Source organism: Lampris incognitus, chromosome 10 (genome assembly GCF_029633865.1).
Source record: "Lampris incognitus isolate fLamInc1 chromosome 10, fLamInc1.hap2, whole genome shotgun sequence".
NCBI classification, from domain to species: Eukaryota; Metazoa; Chordata; class Actinopteri; order Lampriformes; family Lampridae; genus Lampris; species Lampris incognitus.
Genome location: NC_079220.1, coordinates 24,134,680 through 24,147,662, shown reverse-complemented (window position 1 = coordinate 24,147,662; position 12,983 = coordinate 24,134,680). Strand labels below are relative to the sequence as shown.

Genomic DNA, 12,983 nt, shown 5'->3' with positions numbered 1-12,983 from the left:
CATCTGAATGATCCACGCGTACCCTTGAACCCTCTGAATTTTACATAAGGAGGGGAAACACATCTCATATTCCAAAGTACCGGCTATCAAACAACCCCATGGATCTCCGAAGTGAGACTAGTTTGATCATTGTCTCAACATACTGATTAATTCCATGGACCAAAGTCAGGACAACAACTTTACTGGCCTTTAAGCAGTGGTCAAACCCCCACCCCTCATGCCGCACCCCACCCCTTCACCAGCCACCACCCCCTTTCATGATTATAGTGTTTAATAACCTGCTGTCATTGTGGACATTGACATTGTCCACCCAGGATCCTGGTAGAATAGCTTGATTTACCAAACCCCCTTGAACGGGGAAAGAGTCTCATCGAGGAGACAGATTGCTGAAAAGGCTCTCCAGCAGGCCTATAAATCACTCTTTAATCAGAGCTCACACACACACACACACACACACACACACACACACACACACACACACACACACACACACACACACACACAGCGAGAGGTTACACACTCAGACCCAACATTAGTACCGCTGACTCTCAGCTGTCTATGGCTCTGCTCCCAGGCATTGCCTTGCACCCATCCACCCCCCCCCCAGACTCCCAATGCACCCATCATCACTCCCCCCCACCACACACACACACACACACACACACACACACACACACACACACACACACACACACACACACACACACACACACACACACACTCCTCAATACACTGTAGCAGGTCATTAGCCAAGACCAGAGGGCTATCAGGGCTGTCTGGAAAATGAAATATTTGCAACAGAGAAATACTTGAGGTTGGTCTGAAGTATTTGAACAGAAGCTCACTGATGGGTTCTAATGAACATCACTAGAGATTAACACCCTACTGCTGGTATGCACTGGAGCACCTGCACTTCCTCTTAGATGATTTCCATTACTTAGATAAGTTCAGTAACAGACTTTATAGTAAGCATCCAGCAGTCTATCTAGCAGTCTACACTGTGTTTGTATGTCATGTACTTGTCCTTAGAAAATACATTCTAAAACTCTGTTACTCAAAACCACATACCTAAGGTCAATATTCCCCTGTTCTGTTAATATTCTCATTAAATATTTTCTCACTGGTTCAATTTGTTTCTTACCGGTAGATTATCTAATGGGTAAATACTGTGTAGTATACCCACTTTCTACAGTTTTTTTTCCTCCTTGAAATTGTCATTTTGGGCTTTTAATGCTCTGATATCATTCCCTAAATTAATATCCTTAGATACTGTTTGTTTTGATGTTTGAAAATGTCAATACATCTTCTTTTTTTTCATGCTAGTGTATCACCAAGTCAAATTCAAATAAACACATTTCTAAGGCGCATAAATAAATAAATATGATTCAATATGATGTTTGGGTTTCAAAGTTAAATCTCAAGATGTTAGGCAATGGTTATCGGGTTAGAATGCAAAGCAAACACTTTAAATTAAGGGGTTTTTCAGTTGTTCACAATCAGAAAAGCAGTTTTACAAGCCTTCTCATGGTTTAAGGATGGGAAAGTGTTTGGATTGTTAACAACAGCAGTCTCGTAACCTGTTGCTTTAAACGTTTTACATTTCAATGCATCTCTATAAAGATGCCACTGTAGACAATATTCAGTTTTTTTAATTACGTGATTAAATAAATGAGTACAAATAGGGAATGGTCTTGAATATCAAACTAGTTTTTAAAGGTCATCATACAGACTTTCATGATTAGTTTGAATAGCATAATCAATTGTTCTCCCTTTTCGTGACATACTAGAGAGACAGTTACTCAAGACATGGATGCATATATTTAAGGCCACATAGTTTAAATCATGATTAGTTAACCCAGCCACTGAGGATGCACAAGCCAGTGGATTCTTGGTTGGCCAGCAGGGTGTCGGTTTGAAACTATGCTACTGTTGGGTGAAGGAGAAGGAGAGGGGGAAGGCATGTGCAGAGGCAGCAGGAGTAAAGGAAGGGTAAGAGTGTGGAGGTGAGAGTCGTAACTTTGAATGTTGACAATATGACTGGTAAAGGGAGAGAGCTGGCTGATATGATGGGAGATAAGGAAGGTAGATATACTGTGTGTGCAAGAGACCAGGTAGAAGGGGAGTAAGGCCAGGAGCATTGGAGAAGGGTTCAAACTCTTCTACCATGGTGTGGATGGGAAGAGAAATGGGGTAGGGGTAATTCTGAAGGAACAGTATGTCAGGAGTGTGTTGGAGGTGAAGAGAGCATCAGACAGAGTGATGAGTATGAAGCTGGAAATCGATAGAGTGCTGATGAATGTTATCAGCCCAAGTTGGGTGTGAGATGGAAGATAAATAATTCTGGAGTGAGTTGGGTGAAGTGGTGGAGCATGTACCCAACGAGGAGAGATTGGTGATTGGAGCAGACTTCAATGGGCATGTTGGTAAAGGGAACAGAGGTGATGGGTAGGTATGGTGTCAAGGAGAGGAAAGTGGAAGGACAGAGGGTGGTGGATTTTATAAAAAGGATAGACATGGCTGTGGTGAATACATATTTCAAGAAGAGGGAGGAACACAGGGTGACATATAAGAGTGGAGGAAAGTGCACACAGGTGGACTATATCTTTTGCAGGAAGCACACAATCTGAAAGGGATTGGAGACTGTAAGGTGGTAACAGGGGAGAAAATAGCTAGACAGCATCGGATGGTAGCCTGTATGATGACTTTGGAGATCAAGAACAGGAAGAGAGTGAAGGCAGAGCCAAGGATCGAATGGAGGAAGTTGAATGATGTGGGGATAGTGAATCAGGAAGTGCACTGGATTAGCAAGGAGGAAGTGAGGACAGCTATGAAGAGGATGAAGAGTGGAAAGGTGGTTGGTCCAGATGACATACATGTGGAGGCATGGAGATGTTCAGACAGTGGAATTTTGAATTAGATTGTTTAACACAATCTTGGAAAGTGAGAGGATGCCCGAGGAGTAGAGAAGAAGCATACTGGTACCGATTTTTAAGAATAAGGGTGATGTGCAGAACTGTAGCAACTACAGAGGTATAAAGTTGATCAGCCACAGCATGAAGATATGGGAAAGAGTAATAGAAGCTAGGTTAAGAGGAGAGGTGACGATTAGCAAGCAGCAGTATGGTTTCATGCAACGAAAGAACACTACAGATGCAATGTTTGCTTTGAGAATGTTGACTGAGAAGTATAGAGAAGGCCAGAAGGAGTTGCATTGTGTCTTTGTGGATTTAGAGAAAGCATACGACAGGGTGCCGAGAGAGGAGTTGTGGTATTGTATGATGAAGTCAGGAGTAGCAGAGAAGTATGTAGGAGTGGTGCAGGATATGTATGAGGGAAGTGTGACAGTGGTGAGGTGTGCGGTTGGAATGACAAATGGGTTCAAGGTGAAGGTGGGATTACATCAAGGATCGGCTCTGAGCCCTTTCTTGTTTGCAATGGTGATGTACTATGATGTTTGTGGATGACATTGTGATCTATAGTGAGAGTTGGGAGAAGGTTGAGGACAGCCTGAAGAGGTGAGGGTATGCACTCGAGAGAAGAGGAATGAAAGTCAGTAGGAGCAAGATGGAATACCTATGTGTAAACGAGAGGGAGGGCAGTGGAATGGTGAGGATGCAAGGAGTAGAGGTGACGAAGGGGATGAGTTTAAATACTTGGGGTCAACTGTCCAAAGTAACGGGGAGTGCGGAAGAGAGGTCAAGAAGGGAGTACAGGCAGGGTGGAGTTGGTGGAGAAGAGTGTAAGGAGTTGTTTGCGACGGAAGGGTACCAGCAAGAGTTAAAGGGAAGGTTCACAAGATGGTAGTGAGAACAACTATGTCATATGATTTGGAGACAGTGGCACTGATGAAAAGACAGGAGGCAGAGCTGGAGGTGGCAGAGCTGAAGATGCTAAGATTTTCACTGGGAGTGATGAAGACCGACAGCATTAGGAACGATTGTATTAGAGGGGCAGCTCAGGTTGGACGTTTTGCAGACAAAGAACGAGAGGCAAGATTGAAATGGTTTTGGCAGGTGCGAAGGAGAGATGCTGGGTATATTGAGAGAGGATGCTGAATATGGAGCTGCCAGGGAAGAGGAGAAGAGGAAGGCCAAAAAGGAGGTTTATGGATGTGGTGAGAGAGAACATGTAGGTGGCTGGTGTGACAGAGGAAGATGCAGAGGACAACAAGCGATGGAAACAGATGATTCGCTGTGGCGACCCCTAACGGGAGAAGCTGAAAATAGTAGTAATAGTAGTAGTAATTTATATCATGATTATTTAATGATTATTTCACAGGTATTAGTAACTCAGATCCGTCTTCAGCGGTATCTATCTATATAAGCACAAATGTACCTCACAATGGCTTAGGGGAGTTTAAACCAAGTGTGGTCAGCAGTACAATCCTCATTGCTGTTTTTTTTTACCACTGTGTTGTGTTTTCCTGTATGGTATTGGTTTTGAGGCCTGATGCTAAGCTTTCATTTTGGGCTTCGTTTGCTATCTGGTTTGATATTTTTCATTTAAACCACCTTGTTAGCTTGAATGTGAAACACAATAGGGGAACGTCTTAATTTTCTTCCTGGGGACCATCACCCAATTTAAGAATTGCACAATCGAGAAAAACCTTGCTGATCTATGGGAAGATAGTTAGATTATATCTGAAAGCCACAAATCAAATGTCAAAGACAGAAGATAATGAGATGGAAATTATGTACCGACACTTATGTGCTAACAATGCACATGAGGTACTGGTGATGTGGTTTGTTTCCACCGGCTTACACATGCTCTGGAAGGTGTATGACCTAATATGATAATGTGTTGCACAAAACCCTACCAGTAAAACAAAGGTAGGATATGGTGAACTGCATAAAAATAGCAGGATGATATGATTTATGAGCTTGGCCACTGTGTTAATGTTCACATCCTCCTTGCTTGTCGAATAACAGTGAGATTACAATATGTCTGCTGCAGTTGTTTTGCCGAGGGCCAGTGTGTGATTTTATTGCACTTTTTGTTTCTTCGAAACTCGACAGGCCCTTCTATTTTTTTCTTTTTTTTTATTGCAATTCCCCCCCTCCCTTTTTTTTTTCTCCCCAATTGTACTTGGCCAATTACCCTACTCTTCCGAGCCGTCCCGGTCGCTGCTCCACCCCCTCTGCCGATCCGGGGAGGGCTGCAGACTACCACATGCCTCCTCCGATACATGTGGAGTCGCCAGCCACTTCTATTCACCTGACAGTGAGTCTCGCCAAGAGGACGTAGCGTGAGGGAGGATCACGTTATTCCCCCCAAACATGCGCCCCGACCGACAACAGGGGAATTCGAACCGCTGTCCCCATGCTGGTAGGCAATGGAATAGACCACCACGCCACCCGGACGCCCAGGCCTTTCTGTTTTTGTTCGATAGGCATATGGTAGCATAAAAATTACCATTATCGCCACATTTTAATGACGAATTGTCCCTTTGATAATCAGATGGCATTATTGGTGAATGGGGGAGGGTTGGAATTAGAGATAGTTGCCAAAGTAGAATAAGAATGTTGAAGGCGGGCACCAGAATACATACAAGAACTATAGCTTTGGACGAAGGGTTTTTTTCACTCCTCTTCACTCTCGTTACATGCCTTACCCTTTCCATAGATTTTGTCTAATATGTCTTCCAGTGATGTAAATATGTTTTCATTGTAGTGAGTCCCCGGGACCCACAGGTGGTCATTTGAGTGGATCCCTGGGAAACTGAGTGGGGCCTAATAAAAATGTTTTTCTTTTCGACAAATTGTAGTGTTAAACTCATTTTTTATGTTATATATAGTTATAATTATGGTTATATTCAATTATGTGTTGAAAATGTATCTGAAAATTAAAGAAACAAAATCTCCCATCTGAAAACATTTACAAAACAATGTCACATCATCGTGACATACCACACAATTCCAATAAACAAAGTAAGAGTTGAGTATATCACATGTGGAAAAAAAACACATTCAAATAAAACAAAATGGTGTCTGTCGCACCAAAATGAATTATAGTGCACTGCATAAAGGCCCAGGTCAACGGTCACCATCGACACGAGTGGCAGTGACCACGTGAGTTTATTTACCAAGTTTGTAGCTTTGATTGTCAAAATGAACCAGATACCCCACTCTCCCTATTTCACCAAAAGCAAAAGAAACTAATGTTAAAATGATAAATGATACGTATCCTTGTAATGAGTTTCTGAGACAACGATATAACATCGACAAAAACAATTGTATGTTTTGTGATTCTGTTATTTGTTTCTTTGCTTGTAATTACACTAGAGCCTTTTGGGGATTATTTCAAAATTGGATATCTGAAAAGGACTTTCATTTGCCCCAGTTAGAATATAAGGATATGAAATTTGGAGTTATAATGGAGGATAAATGGAAATGTTGTACAATAGCCTGATTATTATGGCTAAACAATTTATCCATAGATCTAGATTTATTCATGTCAGGCCACTATTCTCAGTCTTCATGAATGAGTTGGTAAATTTCAAGAAAGCACTGAAATGTATAAAAACCAAACAAGCATTGAATATTTACAAAAATATACATATATTAACTTCTGGTGAGACCTTTGTCGTTTTATTCTGTTATTATCATTATTATCATTTTTGTTCATTTTTTAAATGTTTTCTCCCTTATTTTTTGTTCCGTGAAATACTAAAAAAAATGTAATAACTCAATCTGAATTGTATTATTTGGTGATTTGTTATTGTTATAGCCAGCTTTTGTTAGTATAGTAAAGGTATATAAGAAAAAGATTGTTGAAATTTAATCTGTGCGGCGAGCTTGTTGCTGCTAAAGTGTAACGTCGCGATAAATGAACACGGGCTCTCTCGCGTCTACGCAAGTTAGATGCGCGCGCAGTTGGTTACAAAATGGTGTCCGGTGGCGTTTTTTTTTCGTTTACTTCTGATTTCAACACACATTTGTTGTTTACAATTTCGTATTATCGGGGGGGGGGTGCGTCCCCTGGATGCGATGACAGTGAGTTTACTGCATCCTTTAATGTGTCAGAGACCGCGGCCTTCCCACGAAGCAGAGTTAAGCGTTGCAAACACAGACAGCGTTTCTTTCAGTTACACTGACGTTGCAGAAAAGCACATGCACCTGCTGCCTCCCCATGATTTACTTTGCTATATAATTGGCTTCACGTATGCGAAAGTTGAACGTACTAGATAAATGTATTTATCTTACAAAAGGTTGAGTAGGACCGTCCTACCTCTGGGTCCGTCTGGGTCCTCAGGTGGCTGTAGAGGCCGATCGTGGAGCCGCATAATGGGAGGACGCCTGCGCGTGACAGCTTTTTTACGTGGAGTGGCTGATGTGCCGCCACACGGTCCTTGGCAAGTGTTGTGTCCTGTAATGGTTGATCTTGTAACGCCACTAGGAGGCACTGCTGGATAATGAAATGTGTGTTCTACATTAATACAGTAAGAAGAAGAGAATATAAGATGGCGGCTACGCATTTAACGTTGAGTGCTTATTGATCTCAGTAAACCTTTTCTTAACATTACCTGCTGACGTTATTGAAATCTACTACGATACCACAAATCGGCGACGAGGATCCCCAGCGTTTTATCGCTGACTGGCCGACAAAATGTCTGTGAATGTTCCTGCACCTGCAGGGTTTCTGCCCTGCCCGGGACAGCCGGCGATGCCTTTCGACACGTGGTTGCGCATGTTCAACAACTGTTTAGTGGTGGAACAAGCAACGGGGACTGCTTGGCCGAAGCCCGCAGGAAAGCTACGTTACTTCATTGCCTGGGAGCCGAGGGACAACGGATCTCTTACGCACTGCCAGATACAGGTACAACTTATGAGACTGCTGTCGCCGCGTTACTAAAGCACTTCACCCCCACAGTTAACGTCGCTGTGGAGCGGCATGCGTTCAGGAAGCGATTGAAAGCGCCACATGAGACCATAACACAGCGTGTAGCTGCCTTGCGTGCTCTTGCTGCAAAATGTGACTATGGTGATAAAGCTGATGAGATGATCCGTGATCAACTGCCGGAACACTTGTTACGTGATAACATTGGGGAGAGGCTGTTACTGGCGCCAGACCTGACTTTAGAGAAAGCTACAACAATAGCAACACAGATGGAAGCTGCTGTTGATCAGGCTAAACATTTTTTTTTTAAAAAGACCGCTGATGGCTGTGCTCCAGTGCAGGCTGTACGGTTCAAGCCACACAAAACGAGAAATAAACAGCACCGTGCGGTTAAGCCCCGTACTGCTGCTACCCCTTCTCCACGCAGATCGTGCTGCGCATGTGGCTCTGACAAGCATTTAGCTAACGCCACTCAGTGCCCTGCAGCCAAAGCCCAACGTAAATTTGCAATAAAAGAGGCCTTTTTGTCGTGTATGCCGTTAAGCTCTTTCCAGTAATGTGCATGAATTACGGTTAACTGACGTGACTGTGCTGTACTTAGAGAACTCTGTCTATGCCCTAAAAAGACTGCTTTGTAATGTCAGTATCTCTACTCCCACCACCTCTGCAAAAGAAAAACAGCTGGTTATGGACACAGGCTCTGCTGTATCCATACTGCCACACCACATTTACACTCAGTACTTCAGTACTAGCCCGTTGTCTGCACCTTCCACCAGGCTTGTGATTTACACACGGGATTGCATTCCTGTGGTGGGATGCCTAAAAGCCCAGGCATGTGTGGGGAACATCTCTGCTGCAGCCACTTTCTTTGTAGTGGAAAAAAGGACTGCGTTACTGGGTGTGGACTTCTTCACTCCCTTACATCTTTCTATCAGAGGAGATACCGTTTTCACTTCAACCCCAGTGCCCCCTAATAATAATAATAAATTAAACGTATTTAGCGATTTTCTAACACTCATAGTCACCTTACAATAAACGGGGTGAAACATGACAACAGATAAACACAACACAGACGCACAGGGGTGGATGGGAAGGGGGGCTATGACAGGGAGAAGCGGCAGCCACACACAACGCCAGCAGTACTCTCTCACTTAAACACATACAAAAGGGCAAGAAAAACAAAACACAATAGCACTGTGGATGTTGATTTTCTGTAGGGGTTTCCTCCCGTAGCCTATTCCTCTTCTGAGGTATCCACTAGGCAGTGGCACAATTTAACCCATAGCTGGGGGCTGGTTCGTGGGCATCAGGGAATATCTACACACCGGTGGGCCTGCGTACCACACATCTAGGGGCCAGACCTCCTCCGAGTCCCTTGCAGTTCAGCCAGGGTCAAGGTGTACCCAGTTACCGTGTGTCGCCACCAGGAGGCGCTACATAGGGCTTGCGTTTGGAGAGGCTATGTACTGGCAGGGAGAGACTTACGTGTTCAGCGCCCCTGTTCGCATTTCTGCTAGCCAGCGGTGAAGGTTGATGGTGTGACGTGACGGACACACAACACTACAGCAACACACTAGATGCTTCACAGCAACCCCACCTATTACACAAGAATGTCAAACATGAGAAACATGCAAGATGGCCAAAATCACACAGTGATACTAAACCTGGCAGAACCCGTGTGTTTGTGAAAGAAGAGACAGGAGGGGGTCTTCTGGCTTGCTCAACTTTCTGTTTCAACCGTTCATCTAGTTATTATGAGTATCGTGTGCTTAGCTTACTTTATTCCATCTATCCAGTTAGCTTCCCACTATGTTTCAGCAAACTGAAACACTGTGGGTCTGTAGAAAACACACGCACACACACACACACACACACACACACACGCCTACTTCTGTGATGTCCACAGGCATCACAACACCCCTGGCTACTGCTCCCTCTGAGATAGGATGTGTTAAGAACTTTGTACACAAGGTGAAACTTGATCCTGCAGTCAAATGGCGCTTGCCTTTTTTGCAATCAGGGCTGCTGTCTCTGCTGAACTGAATCGCCTGCTCAAGGCTGGCATCATAGAGAGAGTTGATGCCTTCGCCTGGGTTTCCTTCATAGTGGTCACAGGGAAGAAAAACGGTGGAATACAAATGTGCACTGACCTTCAGGAGCCGAAGAAGGCTATGGTCATAGATAGCTACCCATTGCCTCATGTCGATGAGCTGCTAGCCAACCTGTGAGGTGCTAAGCTGTTCTCCACCATTAATCTGGCAAATGCATATTACCAGGTGCCCTTACATGACGAGAGTAGAGACATAACAACCTTCATTACACATGAGGGGCTCTTCAGATATTGTAGGGTCCCCTATGGCGTGGTGTCTGCACCCTCTGCCTTCCAAAAAATGATGGCAACCATCCTGCAGAGTGATCCTGGTGTTCAGAACTAGATGATCTCATTGTCTGTGGTGCCACTGCCGATGAGCACGACCCTAGTCTGAGTACTGTACTGCTGAAACACTGAAAGAGGCTTGCTTGGTGTTGAATGACAAGTGTCACTTCAGAACGACTTCACTGCACTTCCTTGGTCATGTCATCACTGCTGAGGGCATCCTGCCTAACCAAGAACACTTTGATGCCATCCTGAAAGTCGCGCCCCCATCTGCTGCACATGCCTTAAGGTCTTTTTTGGGCCTTGTGTCCTGGTACTCCAAATTTCTCCCCAACTTTGCTACAGCTGTGGCCCCATGCATGAGTGTGCCAAAGACAAAGACACATTTACATGGACTGATGCTGCTCAAAACAGTTTTGATGAACTCAAGCAGTCCCTGGTGGCCAGTCTGGCCTTTGCTCTTTATGACCAACCCTACTCTCCATTCAGTGATCTCTACAGATGCGAGTAACTACAGACTGGGTGCTGTGTTTGCCCAGATACAGCCGGAGGGCACAGAGAAACCATTGGCCTTCGCTTCCTGCATGCTCACTGCAACAGAGCATGAGTACTCTATAGTTGAAAAAAAGGTGCTGACGTGTATGTGCTACAGAAAAGTGGCGGACATACTTATGGGGCTGTCATTTTAACCTGTGCACTGACCATCAGGTGCTCACAAACTTGCTTACTACAAAAGGTATGGGTAGAGCTGGGATTCACTTGGCCCGCTGGTTAGTGCATCTGCTTTGCTTTGATTATGATGTTGTGTATCGCCCAGGCTCCCAAAACCACTCGGCTGACTGCCTTTCCCATCTCCCTCTGTCTCTGCCTACTGACCCCTCTGTTGATGTGGAACCTGAACTACTGCCGCTAATCTCCTCCACACTGCATTCCCTTCCAGTTGCTGACTTTGAAGCTGCCTGCTCTGCGTGCCCTGAAATGACAGCTCTTCATGAACAGATTCATAAGGTGAACAGATACTATAAGGTGAGAGAAGAACTCTCAGTTAAAGACAAATAAATTTTCAGAGGCACAGGGCTCTTAGTGCCTATCTGCTTATGTCACACTCTGATTGTCCTGGCCCATGAGAGTCCCCAAGGGGTTGTCTGTACAAAACAATGTCTGCGTGACCTCTATTGGTGGCCACGGATGGACTTACAAGTTCAGGCCTGTATATCGTCATGTGTTCCCTGCCAGTCCAATGATAAAATGGCCTTCACCCACCCTGCTCCCCTGCAGCCTGTTGAACTCGCTGATGGTCCTTGGAAGGAACTGGGCCTTGATATTGTTGGGCCATTTGAAACAGCCACCCCTGCCTGTCGGTATGCTATTACGCTAACAGATTACTATTTCAAGTGGCCTGAGCTTGCCTTCTCCCACAGTGCTACAGCTGTAGATGTTATAAGGTTTTTAACTTGTCTTCAGCCGCCATGGCAACCCAAAATGCATTGTCACTGACAATGGGCCTCAGTTCACTTCAGCTGTCTTCGCTGAGTTCTTGGAGACACGGGCATACATAATATCCAGACATCAATCTACTATCCTGCAGCCAATGAAGCCATTAAAAGATTCCATTGTTCCCTGAGAAGCTGCATACAAACGGCAATTCTGCAGTTGCAGCCATGGAAAGAGGCTGTGCTGACCTGGCTTCAAGTTTACTGCACAACACCACATGCCACCACCTCCACCTCACCCCATGAAATGCTCTACAGCTGGAAAACACGTACCAGATTAGACATCTTGCCTCTGCTTCCTGTTGCGATACCTCCTCCTGACAATGTATGTGACAAAGTACAGAAGAAACAAGAGAAGATGAAGCACTATGCTGACTCAAAACGTGGTGCACGTGCTCCTGTCTTTCGTGAGGGGGAGAGAGTTAGGATAAGGATTCCCTGGTCAACTCCTAAAGCTCACCCCAGATTCTCTGCCCCTTTAGCAGTGGAAAAGAGAATGAGCCCCAACACCTTCTTACTTGGTGACGGAAAAAAGTGGAACGCAACACACCTGGCCCATTTTCCACATGTGACTGAGCTGGGAAAGACAAACCATACACTGTCACTCTCACACACCACTACATACACTTCCCCGAATCATCCATGCACCAGATACAAACCTAAATGGTATCAGGACTATGCTGTGTACTGACCAATACTGCCCTGCAATAGGTTAAATTCAGAGCTATGCTCTTTGGGGGATGATGTAATTTCATTTGTACAGCATTGATTGGCATTCTTTTCTCTTTTTTTAATTAGTTGTACTAATACACAATCCATGTTCATGAATTTGATGGTTATATACTTAATCAGTTGACTACAGATTATACCTTCTGAGCATTTGATTATGAGGGTTTTGTTACTACTTTTAGAATTTTCATCCAACGGTGAGTCATGTTTACCACTTTGTTCATTTATGGTCGACGCAAGCAAGAATATTATTTTACAGAGAGAGGAGATGTGTCCTGTAATGGTTTATCTTGTAACACCGCTAGGACGCACTGCTGGATAATGAAATGTGTGTTCTATGTTAATACAGTAAGGAGAGAATAGAAGATGATGGCTACACATGTAACGCTGAATGCTTATCGATCTCAGTAAACCTTTTCTTAACATTACCTGCTGTCGTTATTGAAATCTACTACAATACCACAGCAGGGGGTTGCCAGAGTCCAATGGCATGACGAACCAAGAAGATTGGGGACCACCCTCTGTTGCAGCCTTCATTCACCTTCAGT

At 44.4% G+C, this 12,983-nt stretch overlaps 1 pseudogene; it reads left to right on the top strand.

The window, feature by feature from the left end:
- The window catches only part of LOC130119774 (ubiquitin recognition factor in ER-associated degradation protein 1-like), a 32,067-nt pseudogene extending 21,343 nt beyond the window's left edge, over positions 1-10,724 (top strand).
- The last annotated feature ends 2,259 nt before the right edge of the window (positions 10,725-12,983 follow it).